This window comes from Herpailurus yagouaroundi, unplaced genomic scaffold (genome assembly GCF_014898765.1).
Source record: "Herpailurus yagouaroundi ecotype Mexico unplaced genomic scaffold, PumYag 165, whole genome shotgun sequence".
In the NCBI taxonomy this organism is placed as follows: Eukaryota; Metazoa; Chordata; class Mammalia; order Carnivora; family Felidae; genus Herpailurus; species Herpailurus yagouaroundi.
Window position 1 is genome coordinate 10,970,431 of NW_024412406.1, and position 22,072 is coordinate 10,992,502.

General features: G+C 40.4%; 2 long non-coding RNA genes across 2 annotated transcripts in view; both read right to left on the bottom strand.

Annotated features, from left to right (window-relative positions):
• The window catches only part of LOC121038109 (uncharacterized), a 130,367-nt gene extending 114,811 nt beyond the window's left edge, over positions 1-15,556 (bottom strand). Inside the window, exon 1 of the long non-coding RNA XR_005794163.1 lies at positions 15,325-15,556. This is a non-coding gene — a long non-coding RNA (uncharacterized LOC121038109). The remainder of the gene's footprint in view (positions 1-15,324) is intronic.
• Positions 6,055-11,469, bottom strand: LOC121038110 (uncharacterized). Its single transcript, XR_005794164.1, has 2 exons — positions 11,355-11,469; positions 6,055-6,367 (listed from the first exon to the last, which is right to left on the bottom strand). It is a non-coding gene; the product is annotated as an uncharacterized LOC121038110 (long non-coding RNA).
• Positions 15,557-22,072: the final 6,516 nt, after the last annotated feature.

A 22,072-nucleotide genomic window follows, 5' to 3' on the forward strand; every position in this document is an offset into this window, starting at 1 on the left:
GTGTGTGTGTGTGTACATACACAATGGAATATTACTCAGCCATAAAAAAGAACAAAATCTTGCCATTCATGACAACATGGATGGACCTAGAGGGTATTATGTTAAGTCAGAGAAAGATAATACCATATTATTTCACTTATATGTGGAATCTAAAAATGCAAATGGACAAAAAACAACAATAGCAAAAAGAGAAACAGACTCAAATACAGAGAACCAACTAGTAGTTGCCAGAGGAGACGTTGGTGGGAGGATAGGGATAATAGGTGAAGAGGATTAAGAAGTAAAAAATTCCAGTTATATATAGAGAAAAAAACTTTTATCACACGGGAGGTGGGGAGATGGGTAAAATAGGTGATGGGAATTAAAGAGTGCACCTGTGATGAGCACCGACTGTTGTACGGAAGTGCTGAATCACTAAACTGTACACCTGAAATTAATATTACTCTATTAGCTAACTGGAATTTAAAACTTTAAAAATTTTTCAGTTATAGGGACGTCTGGGTGGGTCAGTCAGTTAAGCGTCGGACTTCAGCTCAGTTCATGATCTGTGAGTTCCAGCCCCGTGTTGGGCTCTGTGCTGACAGCTCAGAGCCTGGAGCCTGCTTCAGATTCCGTCTCCCTCTCACTCTGCCCCTCCCCTGCTTACACTTTGTCTCACTTTGTCTCTGTCTCTCTCTCAAAAATAAACAAACATTACATTTTCTTTAATTTTTCAGTTATAAAATAAATAAGTCACGAGGATGAAAAATACAACATAGGGAATATAAGTCAATAATATAATAACTCTCTGGGTGACGTATGGCAACTAAACTTACTGTGGTGGGCATTTTGTAATATATGTAATTGCTGAAACCACTATGTCATGTTGTACACCGAAATTAATGTCAACTATACTTCAATTAAAAATAAAAAGGGGTGCCTGGGTGACTCAGGCGGTTAAGCCTCAGACTTCAGTTCAGGTCATGATCTCACAGTTCATTAGTTTGAGCCCTATATCAGGCTCCGTGCTGACGGCTTAGAGCCTGGAGCCTGCTTCAGATTCTGTGTCTCCCTCTCTCGCTGCCCCTTCCCTGCTCATGCTCGCTCTCTCCCTCTCCCCAAGATAAGTGAACATTAAAAAAAATTTTTTTAATAAATAAATAAGAGGGCACTGGGTATCTCAGCCAGTTGAGCAACCAACTCTTGATTTCTGTGCAGGTCACAAACCCACAGCTCAGAGCCTGGAGCCCTGCTTGGGATTCTCTCTCTCTCCCCCTCTGCCCCTCTCCCACACTCATGCGCTCTTCATATATAAATAAAAATAAAATAGAACTAAAATGATTAAAAAAGAAAAAAGAAAGTAGACCAATACCAAAAAAGAAAGAGTTACATTAAAATTTAAAAAAAATAAAGATGAGAAGAAATCTCATCATTACTAGAACATTGGGTATGAAGAGTACTTATAGAAACGGTTTCAGTAACACTGAAACGTCAGACCAAAACTTTTGGCTTAGGCAAATGGAAAAGCATCGAAGGGCTTCAAGGTGGGAGGATGAGAACCTGATCTATAATGTAGACAGGACGCTGGCTTCTAAGCACAAGATGAAGAAGATGTAGTTCCACACTTGATTTGGCAAGCAGTCATGGCGATCTCATTCCCCTTTGCCAGGACTGGTCTGGCAGTGGATGTGTGACTAAGTTCTGGCCAAGGAGACATAAGGCAGAGAGCGTATGAGCTCCTGAGGAAAATTTCCTTTCACTGGGAGGAGGGGAGGGGCAGAGATACATTCCTACCAAGATTCGTTACCTGACTCCTATCATGAAGAGTATCAGAAAAGCCCAAACCGAGGGACAGGAGACTGACCTACACCCAGGAACCATCTGGAACAAGCATGAAGATGAAAGCTGACATGCTGAAGGAGGCAGAATGTAAAGATGGAGATCATCTGGGTTCCTGACAACTGTGTTTTGCTACCAAATTAACCAATTCTAGATCTAATTTCAACCAGAATTTACATGGTTTATTATTTAAGCCAAATGAACTTTGTCATTTTGTAGCACGTAATTTAAAAAGTGATATTTATATGACACATGGATAAGCAGATAAGGATATCCATGCTTAGCTCCTCAGGGCTCCAGGCCACCGCAGGCTCTTACCTGGTTGCTCCAAGATCTAAGGAGATCAGTATCTCAGAGTACCTGCAACTCACCTACTGCACACTACTGAGCCTGGGCACACTGGCTGCTAAATGCTGGCTTAAGCCACTGTTACTTGGGTTTTTTGTTCTCTGTAGCTCAAAGGTTCCAACTATCTGGCTAATACCGGAGTCAACACACTGTTCCCTCAACCACCCAATCTAAAAACCCAGGAGTCATCCTGCACTCACTCCCATCATTCACCCCCTCATGTCTACCCTTCTCCCTCTTTGAAATCTCCATATTCTTTTTTTTTTTAATTTTCTTTTAATGTTTATTGATTTTTGAGAGAGGCAGAGACAGAGTGCAAGTGAGGGAGGGGCAGAGAGAAAGAGGAAGACACAGAATGCAAAACAGACTCCAGGCCTCGAGCTGTCAGCACAGAGCCCAACACGGGGCTCGAGTTCTTGAACTGCAAGATTATGACCTGAGCCAAAGTCAGACACTTAGCCCCTCTCTTCACCCCCACTGCTATGGCCTTCACCTGGATGACCAAAAGTAGCCTCACATTGCCCTACCTCCAACTCACTAGTCTTTAATTCATCCTAACATAGCCAGCAAAAGCTCTAAAATGCAGATCTTCTCAGACTACCACTCTCTTTAAATCACTACTGGAGGCCACCAATCCTAACCTTGCATCATGATCACCTGTGATGAGCCCCACAGATAATTTGTTAAAGTAAGAGTCAGAATACTAAAGTGTGCTGATGATTTGATATTGAATATAAATTAGAATATATCCAAATTTGTCCCAATGATATTTGTTTTACATTCTGACATGCTTTTTTGAATGTTAAGATTTACTGGAAGAACACCAAAAATTTCTGCAGCAACTATTTACCCTCTCGTGTTCCGTTCTACATAAGAGGGAGTAGAAATGAGATGAAGGGAATTATTTTAGCTTTGAAAAAAAAAAAGACACTTCCTGTGAGACAGGAGTGAAAGAGAAAAGGAAGGACAAGCATGCAAAAAGTTGAAGAAATTGAAACATCTAAACTTAGGAAGTCTTAATCTTTTCAGAATAATAGGTATCTTTGTATCAAGAGAAGGTATACCAGATATCTTGTTTGACTTCCAACTTTTATCCTTCTCTGAGCCTGGGAGGCTGAATTTATGAGCTAATTCAGTAAGACCCTTGCCTCCAAATCAGAATAGGACTCACCAGTGGGAGACTTTGACAGATCAGAGCATGGAGGAGATTGAGGTTGAGTATTTTTCCCACAGCTCCTTCCCTATCAGGTACCACAGGTTGGCTATGTACTTGCATCCAAGACCACAGATGCTGGCAGGTCAGGTTTCCATGTAACTACCTTCCTGATATTCTAGTAACCATCTCTTTCTGTGTCTTCAGGACTAAGGTGGTAATAGCCCCCAGCTGTCAGTATGGCCGGGATACTACACTATCGTCCATTGACTTCCTTAAATCCTGTACATATCTTTGTAAATAATCCTCTTTTTAAACTCTCCTCAAATTAGTCGGTTTCAGAATGCCATCTGTTTCCTGCTGGGGCCCCCAGTGATTTTGACTTACAGAATGGGATGTGGGTCAGGCTGGAGGAGAATGGAAAGTTTTGACAAGGTCAAAACGTTATAGGCGTTTACTAGGCAAGCCCGTGAATGCACCACATACATGCACTCATCCTTCCTCGTCTTTGGGAACAGAAAATATTTAAGAAACTGATGATTTATTGGACTGAAACCCCCAATCAATAAATTTAATTTTTATCATTAGTAATCAATAATTACATATTATTATAATTATATTATCGCATTATTGACCACCAAATGATCAGTATTTTTCAATCTGCGCCTACTAAAGTTAGCTATGATTATACACGTGTTTCCTTTTCTGTAACTAGATAATCCCTAAATTCCTTTATGACTTCAGAAATCTGTGATGATAGGATTACAATATTAAACCCAGAAATAAAAACAGGGAAGATGGAAAGGTAGAAACAGCAAGGACGAGCTGAGAGCACATTCCTCGTGTATGTACCTCTGCACTTTCTCCATGAATCTTTACTAACAGCAGCCCTGAATAGTAGCTCTTTTCTAAATGTTGATGGCACAAATCCTGTATCACAAAATCCAGCTTTCCGTTACAGGTTTTATGCCACCCTCTTACCTCTAAACATGGCCCAGACATCAGTTTACCCTTGCCTTTATGCCTTCCGAGCAGCCACAGGCTCATCAAGAGTAGGGACTACACAATGTATTCCTCTGTCAAGTGCTGCCCAACACTTTTTTTTCAGATATTCAATATATGTTTACTGAATTGAAATGGTAAACACAAGATGACTGATTTCCATGTATCAGGATGGGATACTGAACCTTCACCACATACTTTTATTTTCATTTGTGTTTGTTTTTGTGGGTGTGTTTTCGTAAGAGGAAAAAGGTAGATCGCATTCTGGGGCAGGAGTTAATTTTCTCCCAACTTGTAAATATTTATATTTACAGAACTGCTCTATTAGTTAGGATAAGCTAGGATGTGGTTACAAATAAACCCCAAATTTCAGTTGCTTAACATAACGTCCATTGCTCACGTAACACAAATTTATCCCCTCTCAGTTCTGGAAGTCAGAAGTCTGGTGAGCTTAACTGCTTCCTTGCTCTGGTCTCACAAGGCTACAACTGAGTTGTCAGCCAGCCTGTTCTCTCACCTGTAATTTCTAGGAGGCATTCCAAGCTTATCCAGGTCCCTGTTTCCTTTCTGTCAGCCAGTGTTACTTTTCAGCTTCTAGGGGCCTCCCTCCAGTTCTTATACATGATTATATGGCCCCATACCTCTCAGGATCAAAAAGGCAGTAGCACTAACCTTCCTCAGGCTTGGGAACTCTCTGACTTCTCATTCTTCTGTATCTCTCTGCCTCCAGCCAGAGAAAGTCCTTTGCTTTAAAGGGCCCATGTAATTAGTTTGGAGCCTCATCAACAATCCAGGGTAATTTCCCCAATTTTCAAGTCTGACACCTTGATTATACCTGGAAAGTCCTTTTTGCCGCACAATGTAACTTCATGGGCTTCATGGGCTCCAGGGATTAAGGTGTAGACATCTTGGCCGGGGAGGGGGGGGGGGTCATCTGCCTACAATACATGGTTTTATATTTGTGCCACACGCTATCCTGGATGCTTTACATACATCAACTGTTTTTTTTAAAAATCTGATGATTTGGTACTTTTAATATCATAACTTTTTTTTTACAGGTGGGGACCAAAGCAAAAGAGGTGAAATAAGCTGACAAAAGTCACCCAGCTTGTAAGTGGCACTGGGGAACTTCAAACCCAGGGACTCTGGCTCCCACACCTGTGCTCTTTACTGGAACGCCACACTCCCTCTATAGGACTGCTTCTGCAGCCCAGAGGGCTACATGGATGGGGCACATTGCCAAAATCATCCCAGGCCCAGCCAATATAAATTCTTTACTGTTTTTTTTTTTTTAATATATATCCAACAAAACTACACGTTCCCTTCAATTCTTCTTAATAGTTGTTTAACTAAACCCACATCAACCTTACATTTGCAAATAACCAACTTGCCCACAAAGGCATTTATTAAAAATCAAAGTCAATCATTTACTTAAATAAAAAAGCAATTTCCTAAGAAATGTATTTCAATGTGTTGATTATAAAAAGATTATGAAGTTTGGCTAAAAAAAAAAAAAAAACTCTCTCTCTCTCTCTCTCTCTCTCCACACACACACACACACACACACACACACACACACACACACACATCCCCAAAAGTAAAGGAATCTGTTTCTAGTGTCCAAGACTTACGTATAGTGAAAAGAGATTACCAGATGACTTTTCAGTGGAATACTAGCCTAGTTGTTTTAGCTATCTATTACTGAGTAACAATGACCCCAAACCTTAGCAGTCTTAAAATACATTATATATATTTATTTTTTCTACAGGTCATAAATCCAGGAGAGGCTCAGGTGGGTGGTTCTACCTTAGAGTCTCTCATGAGGTTGCAGTCGAGGGGACAGCCTGGTCTTCCGTTAATCAGAAGGCTTGGCCAGAGCCAAAGGAGCATTTTCCAAGACGGCTCATCCATGACACCGCTGTAGGAGGCCTCCGTTCCTCACCACCTAGGCCTCTCCATAGAGCTGCTCGAGCGTCCTTACAACACAGTAACTGGCGTCTCTGTATGATTAAAGTTGGTCTACAACTTGCTATTACTGTAAACTGACTGAAAAGTCGAAAGGGGATATAGAACCATTACCACCATTACTTTTTAGAAGCTACTACATTTTATCAAAAAGAATTTAAGGGACCTAGGGGAATTCACCACTAACAAGTGCCAAAAACACATCAAAATCCTATCCATCTGATATCAAAGACTATGTTCATTCCTCTACCTGACACTGCCTTACAGAATTATCATTCTGAGCTGTTTTCACTATTGCTAATAACATTTCCTAGCTGTTCTTTGTGAGTATTTCTGAATCTTGTGATTTTCATCTTATATAAGCTCAGTATATGAAAATCTGAGTTTTTCCTAAAAAATAAATGGTGTAATAAGATTTTGAGATTCTTCATTTTTCAAAAGGTCTAACAAGATTTGTTTCCTTTCAAAAGAAAGTTTTTTGGGCTCATTTAAAATGTGATGTAAATTATGAAAAATTAATATACAGAGAACATGAGCAAAGACAAAGTAGAAAGGATAGGGTGTTGAAGGAAGAACGAATAATCTAATTTGGCTGGAATATAATGTATATGTCAGGAAGTGTGAGAGATAAACCTGGAAAGGTAATTTATTATAATTATTTATATATAATAGCACATGTGACTGTGCCTTATTAGGCGACATCTGCTTAGTCTCAGAAGTATCTAATCAAAAGCACAGATACAAATCTAATTAAGAAGGTATTGATGTGTAACGTAGAATTTTCAAAAATGACTTTGCTATAACTTAGATATTGTAAAGGACACATATCTTAATTGTATAGCTAAAAAGATTTTATGCGTTTACTCCCACAGATCAAAATACAGAACAGTTTCAACACCCCAAAAGGCTTCTTCATACACTCTAGTTAAAACTCACCCCCCACCCCAAAAAAGAAACTCAATATTCTGACTTGTATCACCACAGATTAGATTTCTTGTTTGTTTTTTTTTAATAATTTTTTTAATGTTTATTTATTTTTGAGAAACAGAGCAGGAGAGGGGGAAGGGCAGAGAGAGAGGGAGACACAGAATCCGAAGCAGGTTCCAGGCTATGAGCTGTCAGTACAGAGCCCCACGCAGGGCTCGAACCCTGAAATCATAACCTGAGCCAAAGTCGGATGCTTAACCAACTGAGGCACCCTTGTATGCTCTTGAAGTTCATATAATTTGTGTGTCTTCTTTCACTTGCTTTTAGGTCTGTGAGATTTACCTATGTTGTTACAAGCAGCAGATTTTTTTTAAGTTTATTTATTTTGAAAGAGAGCATGAGTGGGGGAGGGGAAGAGAGAGAAAGAGACGAAGGGAGGGAGGGAGGGAGGGAAAACCCCAAGCAGGCTCCACACTGTCAGCACAGAGCCCAATGCGAGGCTTGAACTCACAAACCAAGAGACCATGACCTGAACCAAAACCAAGAGTCAGACGCTTAACCAACTGAGGCATCCAGGCGCCCCAGCAGCTGTAGTGTTTTACTGCTGTGAGGTTCTCCAATGTATGGATATGTATTTGCAATACTAATATAGTTAGCACCTCCATTCAGCTGTTGATGAGTATTTGGATTATTTCCAGTTTGGGACCATTATACATTTGCAACGAACATTCTTTCACATGTGTTTTGGTGTGCTGAATGTTTATTCTTGTTGCCTATGTACCCAGGAATAGAATTGCTGGATTATAAATGATATCTGATTAACTTTAAATGTCCTCTACCAGGGTGCCTGCGTGGCTCAGTCAGTTAAGCGCCCGATTCTTGATTTTGGCTCAGGTCATGATCTCACAGTTTGAGGATTCAAGCCCTACATTGTGCCCTGTGCCGACAGCACAGAGCCTGCTTGAAATTCTCTCTCCCTCTCTCCCCTGCTTGCCCCTCCCCCCACACACTCACACTCTCTCTCTCTCTCTCTCTCAAAATAAATAAAATAAATGAATGAATGAATAAAGTGTTCTACCAATTTATACTCCCACCAGCAATATAGAATTCCGAATGTTCCACAGCTTCCCCCAACGCTTGTTATCATTAGTCTTCTCATTTCAACCATTCTGGTAGAAGTATAGAAGTACCTTGTTCTGTTTTTTGTTGGGTTTTTTTTTTTTTTTTGTATTTATTTATCTGTTTTTGAGAGAGAGAAAAAGAGAGAGCACAAGCAGGGGAGGGGCAGAGAGGGAGAGAGAGAATCCCAGGCAGGCTCTGCACTGTCGGCATAGAGTCCAATGTGGGGCTCGAACCCACAAACCATGAGATCATGACCTGAGCCGAAATCAAGAGCCAGACACTTAACCAACAGAGCCAATCAGGCACCCCCTTCACTCTGGTTTTAATTTGCATTTTCCTGATAACGTAGAGCACTTTTTCATGTTTCATGTTGCCATTAAGCTATCCTCTTTTGTGAAGTGTCTGTTCATGGAATGTAGACTTTACCCAAGGTTTTTTTTTTTTTTTTTAAAGAAATAAAGGTGTAGGCTTTTATACAACATAAAGTAAGCCCTCCCCCAAAATCCCCCTTAAGTATCTTTCTTTCTTCTCATGGCAGTTGCTTCATTTCCCCCCCCCCCCTCTGTCTTCACATAAAGATAAAACTACATATAAGATCTTCTCAACTTCTCCCCCACACTTCCACTAAACAAATTCTTCATTCCTGCTCTACAAGATAATAGCTAATCAAACTTTACTCAGCAAAATGCACACTTGGTTCACATCTATTGAGTCATAAACTTGCTGCCTAGGGAACCTCAATACAGCTCATTCATAACAGGTCTTAAATCTACTAGACTATAAACCCCTCCCTTCAAACTCAAGTTATCTTGTTTATAAGTTAATTTACTTAATTTCTATCTGTTCTCAGTAGAAGTTGTTTTGTTCAATGTTGAAACGCAAGTGCCTAGAAAGAGTGCCTAATACATAGTAGGTGCTCAAACACTTATTAAATAAAATGAAGATTAAAAAGAAAGTACTGATTACATGAAAAGATGCTCAACATCACTAATCATCAGGAAAATGCAAACCAAAGCCACAATGAGAGGTCACCTCACACCTCTTAGAATGGTTGCCATCACAAATAAGCCATACAGAGAAAGACAGATACCATATGGTTTCACGCTTATGTGGTTCCTGAGAAACTTAACAGAAACCCATGGGGGAGGGGAAGGAAAAAGAAAAAAAAAAGAGGTTAGAGTGGAAGAGAGCCAAAGCATAAGAGACTCTTAAAAACTGAGAACAAACTGAGGGCTGATGGGGGGTGGGAGGGAGGGGAGGGGGGGTGATGGGTATTGAGGAGGGCACCTTTTGGGATGAGCACTGGGTGTTGTATGGAAACCAATTTGACAATAAACTTCATATATTGAAAAATAAAAAAAAATAAAAAAAGAATGGTTGTCATCACAAAGACTAGAAATAACAAGTGCTGGTGAAGATGTGGAGAAAAGGGAACACTTGTGCACTGCTAGTGGATATGCAAACTGGTGCAGCCACTGTGGAAAACAGTATGGAGTTTCCAATAAAGTTAAAAATAGAACTACTGTATGATCTAGCTATTCTACTTCTGGGTAATTACCTAAAGAAAATAAAAAGAGGAATTTGAAAAAATATGCACACCCCTATGCTCATTGCAGCATTATTTACAATAGCTAAGATATGGAAACAACCTAAGAGTACATCAATGGTTAAAGAAGATGTGGTATGTATATTACATGTGGTTTTTTTCCGCCATAAAAAGAAGGAAATCCTGCTGTTTGTAACAACATGGATGGACCTTGAGGGTATTATGCTAAGTGAAATAAGCTAGGCAGAGAAAAACAAATGCAATATGATTTCACTTATATGTGAGAACCTAGACAAAGAAAAAGCTAAGCTCATAGATACAGAGAACAAATTGATACTTTTCAGAGATGGGGGAGGGGGAGCAAAATAGGTGAAGGGAATCAAAAGGTATAAACTTCTCATTATAAAAGAAGTCCTATGGGAATGCAAGCTGGTGCAGCCACTCTGGAAAACAGTATGGAGGTTCCTCAAAAAACTAAAAATAGAACTACCCTACGACCCAGCAATTGCACTACTAGGCATTTATCCATGGGATACAGGGGTGCTGTTTCAAAGGGACACATGCACCCCCATGTTTATAGCAGCACTACAACAATAGCCAAAGTATGGAAAGAGCCCAGTGTCCCTCGATGAACGAATGGATAAAGAAGATGTGGTATATATATACAATGGAGTATTACTCAGCAATCAAAAAGAATGAAATCTTGCCATTTGCAACCATGTGGATGGAACTGGAGGGTATTATGCTAAGTGAAATTAGAGAAAGAAATCATATGACTTCACTCATAGGAGGACTTTAAGAGACATAACAGATGAACATAAGGAAAGGGAAACAAAAATAATATAAAAACAGGGAGGGGGACAAAATAGAAGAGACTCATAAGTATGGAGAACAAACTGAGGGTTACTGGAGGGGTTGTGTGGGAGTGCTAAATGGGTAAGGGCACTAAGGAAACTACTCCTGAAATCGTTGCACTATATGCTAACTAATTTGGGTATAAATTTTAAAAAATAAAACTTAAGGGGCGCCTGGGTGGCGCAGTCGGTTAAGCATCCGACTTCAGCCAGGTCACGATCTCGCGGTCCGTGAGTTCGAGCCCCGCGTCAGGCTCTGGGCTGATGGCTCAGAGCCTGGAGCCTGTTTCCGATTCTGTGTCTCCCTCTCTCTCTGCCCCTCCCCCGTTCATGCTCTGTCTCTCTCTGTCCCAAAAATAAATAAACGTTGAAAAAAACATTTTTTTTAAATAAATAAAACTTAAAAAAATGGTAAAATAAAAAGCTGTATTATATGCAGATCTAAAATAATGACATTCATTCACAGAAAAAAAGATATATTAAAATCCAATACTTAACAAGAAGAGGAAGGCAAAGAATGGGTAGTTATTGGAATTTGTGTTTTTCTTTTTTAACTCACCAACCAAAACTAAGGTACTACCCATAGTTTAATGCTATATGGACAGCAAGTTGGACTCACATTAGAATAAGCCAGGTTTTGAACTGATAATCCAAGGACAAAGCAAATCTGGTTGTCTGTCTGAACTCAGCTTTGGTTTCTAGGTCAGTTAATTTGCTGTTGACTTTGAAAACTTAAGGTTTGAGGATGGCAACAACTTAAAGAAATGAGTCATTTGTTTCTGTCAAGTGGATAAGGACAAAATCAGCAGGAAAGGAAATAAAATAAAATAAAATAAAAAGTCCTAGGTTGTAATGTACAGACTACAGTGACTATAGGCAATAACCCAAATTACATGTTTAGAAGTTGTTAAGAGTCAGTCTTAAAAGTTCTCAGCACAAGAATTATAACTATGATGATAGATGTTAACTAAACTTACTGTGCTCATTTTGCAAATAGACAAATATTGAATCATTATGTTGTACAGCTAAAATAATGCAATGCCAGTTATACCTCCATAAAAAAATAATAATCCTAAAGCTTCAAGCTTTAAAAAAAAAAAAAAAAGTACTGAGAATATTATTGTATCCTTCCTGACATCCAAACCCCTCCAATAGGAAACCATCCCAATTTCAGACTAAGTATCCACATGTACCCAGTGAAGCCCATATCCTACCAAAGAACCCAATCCCACCCCTCTCAAGGGGAAGTAGGTAGCACTCTGAACCACATAATCCTATCGTCTGGCCATAGCTAATGGTCCTATGTCAGCTAATGGGATTGAGGGCAACACCAACTGAAGAAATCTAAAGAAGAGTGTTTCTTGCTGTTCGAGAGACTTTCTGGAAACCATCTGCTCTCTCCCCACCCTACAATTACCTCCACCTCAGATGTGGACAAGGAGGCAGGTAACTCAGGGGTGGTCAGCAGCTGTCTTGTAATGCCAGCCTTGGAATGAAGAGGACCCAACAGAACATGGAAAAGGCGAAATAGGGGTTCTTTGTGACATCACTGAGACACTGAACCAGACCACCCCTGAAGCCTGTCCTACTACTTACATAAATCAATAAATCTTCCTTATCATTTAAACCCAGTTTGAGTTGGGTTTGTGTTTCTAAGAACAGAACACACCTGGTACAAGACGGCAAGGGCATTCACTGTAGGTAAGAGGAACAGCAAGAGCAAAGGTAGAGAGGAATAGAATAGCATGATCCTTAGGGAAGCTACAGGGACTACAGTATCTGAGCATAGAATAGGAGGAAAGCGAGGCACCTGGGTGGCTCAGTCAGTTGAGCATCTGACTTTGGCTCAGGTCAAGATCTCACGGGTTTTGAGTTCAAGCCTTGTGTCAGGCTCTGTGCTGACAGCTCAGAGCCTGGAGCCTGCTTTGGATTCTGTGTCTCCCTCTCTCTCTGCCCCTCCCCTGCTCACACTCTGTCTCTCAAAAAATGAGTAAAGGTTAAAAAAAAGAATTAAAACAAATAAGAATAGGAGGAAAGCAAAGTCAGAATGAGACTGAAGATGTAGACAGGGGTCAGAATAGGAGACTAAATGTGTGCCATGCAACAACACATTGATTTCATCCTATAGGTAGTGGCTTAAAATGAAATTTGAGGGGGCAGAGCTGTTGCCTCAGTTTTTATTTGAGATAGGTCACTAGCAGGTTTGAAATGGGTTAGCTAGGAAAGAAATTGTGAAAATCTGAGCAAAGACAGAGTAGGGAATGTAGATTAGGGAACAGGTGTAAGATTTCAGAAGGTTGAGCCTACCTAGTTAGTTCACCTAATGGATGGGAGTAGTAAAGGAGAGGGAGGGGTCAGGGCTCATGCCCACCTTTCTAGCTTGAATTTCCTGGCTGTCAGTGGCATCATTTACTGAAATGGAGAATACAAACTAATGAGTTCCTCTTTTTGACAGATTGAGTTCCAGGAGTTGTGAAATATGCAAGTGTTGTTTGACAGGTATGATAATGTCCTGCATGGTGCTTTTAGCTTTTTAAAATCAATTGCCGATATTTCATGATTGTATTTTTAGCATAAAAATCCAAATTTACCCCTTCTCTTGAAAAATCAGAAGATCTGACCACATTGCGCCAGTATCCCCACATGGTAAATTAAAACGTGCATGTGCCCTTCCATTAGCCATTATAACATGCGTTCCATTGTCTTACACCCAGCCTGCTCCAACTGCCCCCCCCCCTTAGGGATCTGAACTTTCAGCCCCTCATACTGATGCAACTGATGTCAATGGAGTATCACCCCCTGAAGCAAGTTTCCATCACTCCCATGTACCCCACATTCTAGATACATTTCTAGTGGCATCTAAAGCCCCTCCAGCAGCAAACTCTCTGGTTACCACGTACTACCACCTTCTGTAGTTGGGTTTGCTACTACAGCTCTCTCCCAAAAAGAGTGCCTGGTTTCCAGGTCCCATGGCCAATACCTCTAAGCTCCCATCCAGCATTTCCCCCTTCCTTTGTCTTTTTTTAGTTCTTGTTCCTTCTGATAGCAGAAGGGTAGACCTCTGTCAAGAACAGAAGAGGAAGGGTCAGAAATGTATCAGCCTACTCAGGACAAACTGAGCTAGATTGGAGGAAACTAAAGGTTTCCAGGAAACCAGCCTCCCAGGAAACCCAGGGCTGCCACTTTAACGGAAACGGTAATGGAAATGATAACACACTCACATGGTACTCTCCTGTGGCTAAAATTACCCATCCACCAAAATCTCCTCCCTTCCTCCAAAATGACTTCTTCTCCTATCAACTATATTATCAAGTACTTTTTCTTTTTCCTTTCTTCTTCCTTTTTTGCACACTTAGCATCTTCCTTTTTTGCACATCTCAGTCATCTACATGACTAAACTTTACTCAAGACAATAGTTGAACTTGAAAAATCAAGTAATTTGCATCAAGAAGTGAGTAAAATTGAACTCTGCTATGGATTCTGGCATTAGGAAAAGAAGCTTCCTAGCTTAGATGATTAGTAGGAAGTTGTGTACCTTGGGGGCCCTACAGTCAAGTGCATTTCTGAGCAGCCACAGAGCAACTTATTAAGAGGCTATTCTCAGTTATGCCCAGCTTATACCAAAAGGAAAACAGCGGAGTTCTTGGTTGCTGGTATTGTACTGATCCTGGGTTATCTGCACAGGGAAGCCTGGCATGTGCTCTTTGTCTGAAAACAGGCTGTTCTCATTAGCACTAATGTCCACATCCGGCCTGCTCATGAACACTAAGGAAATAGAAGCTCTTCACTTCCTTTGCCTTGAATTATTGCTTCCTCTCTTGGCTTTCAGAATTGTAAATTGAATCTTATACAGGAAAATGTGTCTTCCGCACACTGGCCACATGCATGCTTATATTTAGAACAGCTCCCTCTACTCTTCTCTATACCAATAATATCTTATAGGTCTTATGTATCTTGAAAAGGGCACCGCTAAGAGAATTATTGGTGGTGGTGATGGTACAGGTGCTGTGATTTAGCTTCATTAACAATATTAAAGAAAAAAATGTTGAAATAGTAATAAAATCTAAATCCCACTACCCTTACATGTTTTCATTTTTTATATAGCTTCATTCAGTGTGTCCATATTAAATATATTGTTTTATAATGTTTATATTCTTATCATTTAACATACATTTAACTACCTAGTGGTGTGTAGTTTGTTGGGTGATTGTGAGTGAGATGACCATCATTCTCACCAAGTCTTAACTAGATGTTTTCATTTATCAATACAACATTAATCTTTACTGGCTACCAGAGCTCATGGATATTTCCTTAAAAAGCAGTTGAGAAAAAAAATCTCAGATGTGTTTTTCCACACCACCAAGCAATTAACTCAATCTTCCAAGGGCACGGACCGGGTGTCCTACGAATTTGACTCCGTTCTGACACTATCTACTTGGAGATAGCCACTTCCAATGCAAATCGAAAGTCCAAGTTATCTCCTGTGCTTCTAACCCACTGGCTAAAAATCAGAAGTTCCACAACCCACTCTTTGAGTTTAGTTAATCTGCCAGAGCAGCTCGTAGAACTCAGGAAAACCATTTACTTACCAGATTACTGGTTTATGACAAAGGATACAAATGAACAGCAAGAGGTCCCGAACACAGGAACTTCTGTCCAGGTGAAGTTTGGGACCCGCCACGGAGACATGTTCCGGTTTACCAACCCGGAAGCTCTCTGAACTCTGTCCTTTGGGTTTTTAATAGAAGCTTCACTACACAGGTGTGATTGGTTAAATTATTAGCCATTGGCAATTGATTTCACCTGGAGACCCTCTCCCTCTTCAGAGGTCAAGGGGTGGGACTAAACTAGTCACAAGGTTGGTTCCCCTGGCAACCAGCCCCACCCTTAGATGCTTTCCAATAGTCATCTTATTAACGGTAATCTCAGGTGTGGTTGAAAGGTGCTTGTTAGGAATATCATGAAACTTTATCACTTAGGAAATTTCAAGGATTTTAGGAGTTCTGCACCAGAAATAGGGACAAAGACCAAATATATATTCCTTATTATAAATCACAGTATCACCCTGAGGTGATATTCTAAGGAGGGCATGTAACCTTTAACTCTGCTTCCCGACCCTGTGGAAAGCTCAAACTTGAGAAATAACATCCACGTAGAATTGCATGAATGCCCTAATTCAAGCATTACTTTATATTCTACTCCTCGATCAAGCAAGTCCCTGAAGTTGCTACCGAACTTGGACTTTATTTGACTGAAATCTACTGTGTTAAACTCTTAGTGTACCTCAAGAGACATTGACAGAATTAGTCATATCAAATCTTATAACAAGAAGTATAAATGGAAACATGAAAATTTGTGTTATCTCAAACGTCATCAAAGAAATGTAAACAGTGAGATGACTATTTTTGCTTAACAGATTAGCAAAGTGTTTTTTAATGGATAATGAGTACATTACTAGATAACCACAAGTGTTTTGATCTAGGTGGAGCATCAAGCATGAGACAGGAACACAGGACATAGTCAGAGATCCAATATATTCATTCCTGCATTCAACAAATATCTTTTAAGGTCATACTGACGTGGGAAGCAAAGGTAAAAGAAAAAATTAAATTTCTTTACAGTGTACAGCCCACTGACAAGTCCTTGAGACAGGCAGAGTGACCTTCCTCTAGGAACGCAACTGCCTTGGTGTTAATATTAATACTTAGCCAAAGGCAAAAGACAAAAGCTTAACATTATCCTGACCCCAATGGGATCCTGTAAGCCTCCTTTAAGATACAAAAATTCCTATGGAAACTTCCTTTATCTCTACCCCCCAAGATAAGTGTTAGCAATCATCCTCCAAGCATATAGCCCATTGATATACATCTCATGGTCTCATAACTAAAGGTTTATTAGACAGTAATAAATGACCTTTTCCTAACAATAGCTAGCCCCCTCAAGGTCCTGGAAACCTTGCTTCCAAAATTCCTTAGAGACTTATGCCATCCCTAACACACTCCCAACTTGAAAGTACATAATCAGTCACCTATCACAACCCCAGTTCAGCTCTTTCTGCCCATGAGTCCTCTCCCTGTACTTTAATAAAACCACGTTTTTGCATTGAACACATCTCAAGCATTCTTCCTTGGCCATCGGCTCCAAATCCCAATGTTTCCACATCAATACTATGTACCGCACACTGGGATAGATGATGAGGACATAATGGTGAGTGAAACAAATATGATACCTGCTCTTGTAAAGATTACAGTCCTAGGGGGATAGATAAATATCAATCAAATAATCACACTAATTAGTGTATCATTGCAATCTGGGTTGCCTGTACTGCCACAGACACCACTAGGTGTCCCCATATCCATTCACTCCATCTACAGTAACAGATCTCCAGGTTTAAAGCTGGGCATATGGCAGCCAAAATAAAGACTACTTTTCCCAGCCTCCCTTGCAGCAAGATGTGGCCATGTGACCAAGTTCTGATCAGTGAGAGGTGAGTGAAAGTAATAAGCGCAATTCCTGAGTCATGCCCTTACAAGGAGTGATTATGCCCTCCCTTTCCTCTTTCTCCCTTCCACTGACTGAAATGGAAATATGGTGGTGAATTGTCTTAAAGCATGCTGGTGAGGGTAACTTAGAGATGTCCATACAACAAGGTAGAAAAATTCTGGGCTCCCAACATCAGAGAGACACTAGAGAAATCCTGGGCTGCTAAGGCCAACATTATATTGTCAGCAAAAGATAGAGACTTCTGTCTTATTAAATTCACCATGGCCTCTGTTTCAGCAGCAAATCTATGTTCCAAAAAGAAGAGCATTTGAGAAGACACAGTAAAGTGTCCTGACCTACGCTGGTCAGAAGGTGGGCTTCTCTGAGGAGTTGAGGCTAGAACTTGGATTGATGAATGGATGGATTTAATCAGGCTGGAGGTTGAGGTGGGGTAGAGAGGAGTCCTGGAGGAAAGCTTATTTAAAGAATGGAATAGAAGGCCACTGTGGCTAATTAGCCTACAGAAAGGATGTGTAAGAATAATGGTGGGAGCTGATGCTGGCTTAGAAGGACTTAAAGCTGTATCAGAGATATGGATGGATCTTGATTCTAAAAACAGCAGGAAACCATTAAAATGTTTCAAGCAGGGAAATGAGATGACCAAGTCTGTGTTTCAAATACATTGCTCTAGTTGGGATGAGGGTTAAGGTTGGTGTTTGGATAATATTGCAGAAGTCGAGAGAAATTATGGTGCCTTTGTCAACTGTTGTAGGCCTTGTGAGCACAGGGTACACATACAAGATTGTTCATGGCAACATTGTTTGTAATAGACAACATGAACAACGTCATGTGGCCACAAAATGAATGAGTCTTACAAACACTGTGCTGACCAGAAAGAAGACAGAGGTAAAAGATTACATACAGTATAATTCTATCCACACAGTTCAGAAACAATCCAAAGTAGCCTGCATTAAATCTAAGGTGCCATTGATTGTAAAACACTCCATTATTTTATATTTCTGTATTTATATTTTATACCTTTTCTCATAAAGAAAAAAATGCTGCAAATTAAACCATGACAAGCCATCATCATAAGCATATCTCAACTTCAGATATGCTAAAATATGAAAAAGAGATCTTCTTGGATTTGGTAAAATGAGGCATAACGTTTAAAGATTCATACATGGGAGGTAAAATTTAAATGCAAAAATACTGGGCACCTGGATGGCTCAATCTGTTGAGCGTCTGACTTTGGCTCAAATTGTGATCTCACGATTCGTAAGCTGAGCCCCACATCAGGCTCACTGCTGTCAGCACAGACTTCAGTTCCTCTGTCTCCCTGTCTCTCTCTGCCCCTCCCCCCTCATGCTCTCTATCTCAAAATTAATGAACATTTTTTAAAAAAAAGCAAAATGCTATCATAGAAATCAGGAGAGTGGATACTTCTTGGAGAGAGGGCTGATTGTGTAATCAAGAAAGGGCACTCAGGAGTGGGGAGGCTTCTAGAAAACAGCAATGTTTAATTTCTTAACCTAGAGAGTAGTTTATGATTATTCCCTAAACTGTGCATGCAGGTTTTGTACACTGTTCTGCATGGCACACTGAGGCTTGTGGGGGACAGGCTGATTCAGATGTGCTAAGGGTGGAGGGTATGAGGGCAAAAGACCCAAGGCTGCAGAATGAAGGACGGGTAAGAGAGAAAAGCCTAAAAGCACGAAGACCAGTCAAGAGGTATATAAGCCTGACCTAAGTAGCAGCATGAGTGTAGAAGAGAGGGAACAAATGGGAAAGATGCTTGGAATTTAACATAACATGGTCTTGGATCTGGCTAGATATACTGGTTGATTGGATCAAGACACAATCTTGATTATCATTACCATAGGCATCATTTGGGGAGAGATTACTACATTTCAGACAGTGGCATTTTGCACACATTGTGTGATTAATCTTCACAACCATCTGAAGTGTTAAATATTGTTATCGCCAGTATTTTAGAGATGAAAACTGAGGCTTAAGTCACATGGCTAGTGGCTGGCCAGGACGCAAAGCCAGGTATGACCAGCACTCCCACCATGTCTTTACTAGTCCCCTATCATTGCACTCCAGGAGCAGAGTAGCTTTTCTCTTCCGTTGTGTGCACAAAGATTGTGTTACTGGGCTCCATGCTTTATCCAACTTTCTTTCTTTCTTTTTTTTTTTTTTTTAATCCAACTTTCAAAGTGAAACAAGCAGCCTGATCTTCCATTCACCCCTTCTCTACCCCTGCTGTGTGCACTGGCCTGTGAGACTGTGACAACTAGCCCCTTTGCATTCTGGTTTCATTGGGTTCAGTCAGTGGAGAGTCCAGCAGGAGATCTGAGGGAGGTAGCAAAGTGCAATCCCTCCCTGTGGGGCTACTTCCAGCTGGTCTAGATGCACAAAGGAGGTAGGGGGTCTCAGCATCTCTCAGACAGACACTCTCTGTCTCCAATTCCTGTATGCGCTCCCCTACTCTTGAGGAATAATGGAGTCCACTGATCCTAACCCTGGGTACTGCGCTATTCTGCATGGTTTCCTTACATTTGGTCCTCCGTAAATAGTTCTTTATTAAACCCTCCTTAAATTATCCTAATTTAAATGTGTCATCTGTTTTCTGCTGAGACCCTGCCTGACACAGTAATAATACCTTACAGCTAAAGGCTTTTACAGTTTCTCATTAGTTTATTTGTACTTGAATAGCACTTTTTCAAGTTTTCTTTAAACAATAGACCTAGAAATGCAAGTGTCCATGTTTGATTCTTAGTCACTCTGCTGTAAGTAGAACTGAACAATCTCTTTGTTCTTGTCACAGACATTTTTATAGACTTTGTGTTTGTATTTCCATCCGTTGTTCCCTGAGAGGTCTTTATACTTATATAATGTTAAGGCACGAAACCGCTCCTTCCCATTTGATCTTTGCTTTTTATCCTCTAACCTCTGGACTCAGAAGCCTGTGCAGGCCTCAAAGACAGGAAAGTGTTTTTCTATTTGTATCCTCTGCATCAGTCACAGAGCCTGGCAGGGAATGGAACTCAGGACGGACATATTGAATGAATGGAGAATGATGTCTATTCTGGATCTCAGTTAGGGAACAAAACTCATCAGACAGTAGTCTCCTGATAGAGCGTTCATGAGAAAAGTAAATAACGCTTGGGAATCAAGTCAGAGAGGGGTGTCTACAGGGAGGGCAAAGCATATGGAGAACTTACGGGCAATCAGAAGTTGAGGTAGCTCACAGACTTACATTGCCTTATACTTCCCTTCTTCAAAAATTCAAAGATGACCAATTCTTTTTCTCTGAGCAAATTATCCCATTTAAACATTCATGAATTAACCACATTAACTTACTTCTAACGAAGAGAAGAAATAGTTTCTGTCTCATACATTTCAGCTGTCTTGTACTCGGGAGATTGTCAAGTTGAAAGATTTCTTTTTATGTTCCTCTTAATCCACTCTTTCCCATGAACAAAAATTTACTTCAAACTGGGAAGTGAGAGTTTGGGTTCATCTGTAATTTTTGACTCACATTATACAATCTAGCTCTAACTAAGCTGTAAAAGCATACAACACTCAAGACAAAATGAGAAAATAATAGAATTCTTTGACAGAGTAAATTATGTGTAGGTTTTCCTGTTTCGTCAAGCCAGGACCATTAGAAATGATCCAGTTCAAACCCTTCTCTTGACAGATGAAGAGAACAAAGCCTGAGGTCAGACTGGTGTTAGATCCAGGTCTGGGGCCATTGTTCCCTGACTGCCTACCTGAAAACCAACTAGAAATGGAGGGCTCTGGGCTCCTGGGCTAGTCCAATGGTAGAGAACTTGACCCACCTGAGCGCTACCCGGCCATCTTCTGAAGCACACCCAGTAGCTGACAGGGACTGGCCAGACTCTGGAGAATGACAGGCAAAGCTGAGAAGCGGCTGTGATTGGTGACAGCCAAAGGCCACTGAGACAAAGAGGCCTGGAGGGCCAGGCCCTAAGTTTTGTTTTTTGTTTTTTGTTTTTTTTTTAATTTTTTTTTTTCAACGTTTATTTATTTCTGGGACAGAGAGAGACAGAGCATGAACGGGGGAGGGGCAGAGAGAGAGGGAGACACAGAATCGGAAACAGGCTCCAGGCTCCGAGCCATCAGCCCAGAGCCCGACGCGGGGCCCGAACTCCCGGACCGCGAGATCGTGACCTGGCTGAAGCCGGACGCTCAACCGACTGCGCCACCCAGGCGCCCCCCTAAGTTTTGTTTTAAAGCATGGCTAGTTTCCATCTTTGGATAGTTTAGTATAAAAAGAAAACATGGAAAAGCAAGGTCAGGGGAGATAAATACCATTTATGTCAAACCTACCACATTCCAAGTTCCCTCATCCTAACCTTTTACCACTTTTGTGAGGTAAATAGTTCTACCCCTAATTTATTTTGTATACTGGAAATTTTCATTTTTATTTTGTGTAAGTATTACGTTAAATTATTTCAAATAACTGGAAGCTCTTTGCCTTTTTTATATTATGGAAATTGCCTGAGGTCATAAAGCTAGTTAATAGCAGAACAAGAACTCAATAAGATATGTTTAATGCCAAAGTCCTATAATGAGTTCCATCTCCTAAAATTCTAACAAGTTGAATCTTCAGAACATCTTTATTCATATATATTACATTCTTAGTATTTGATTTCCACTAAACTATATGCCTGGCACTTGGTCATTATTTTAACCTTTAGAATGCCAAAATTTCAGTTTTTAATCTTGCCTAATCATCCTTTTCTAATTCAAGTCATAATTAAGAATTCATCCATTTTTATCATATCAGTTAAATTTTGCTCTTGACAATTTAAGATGTGTAAT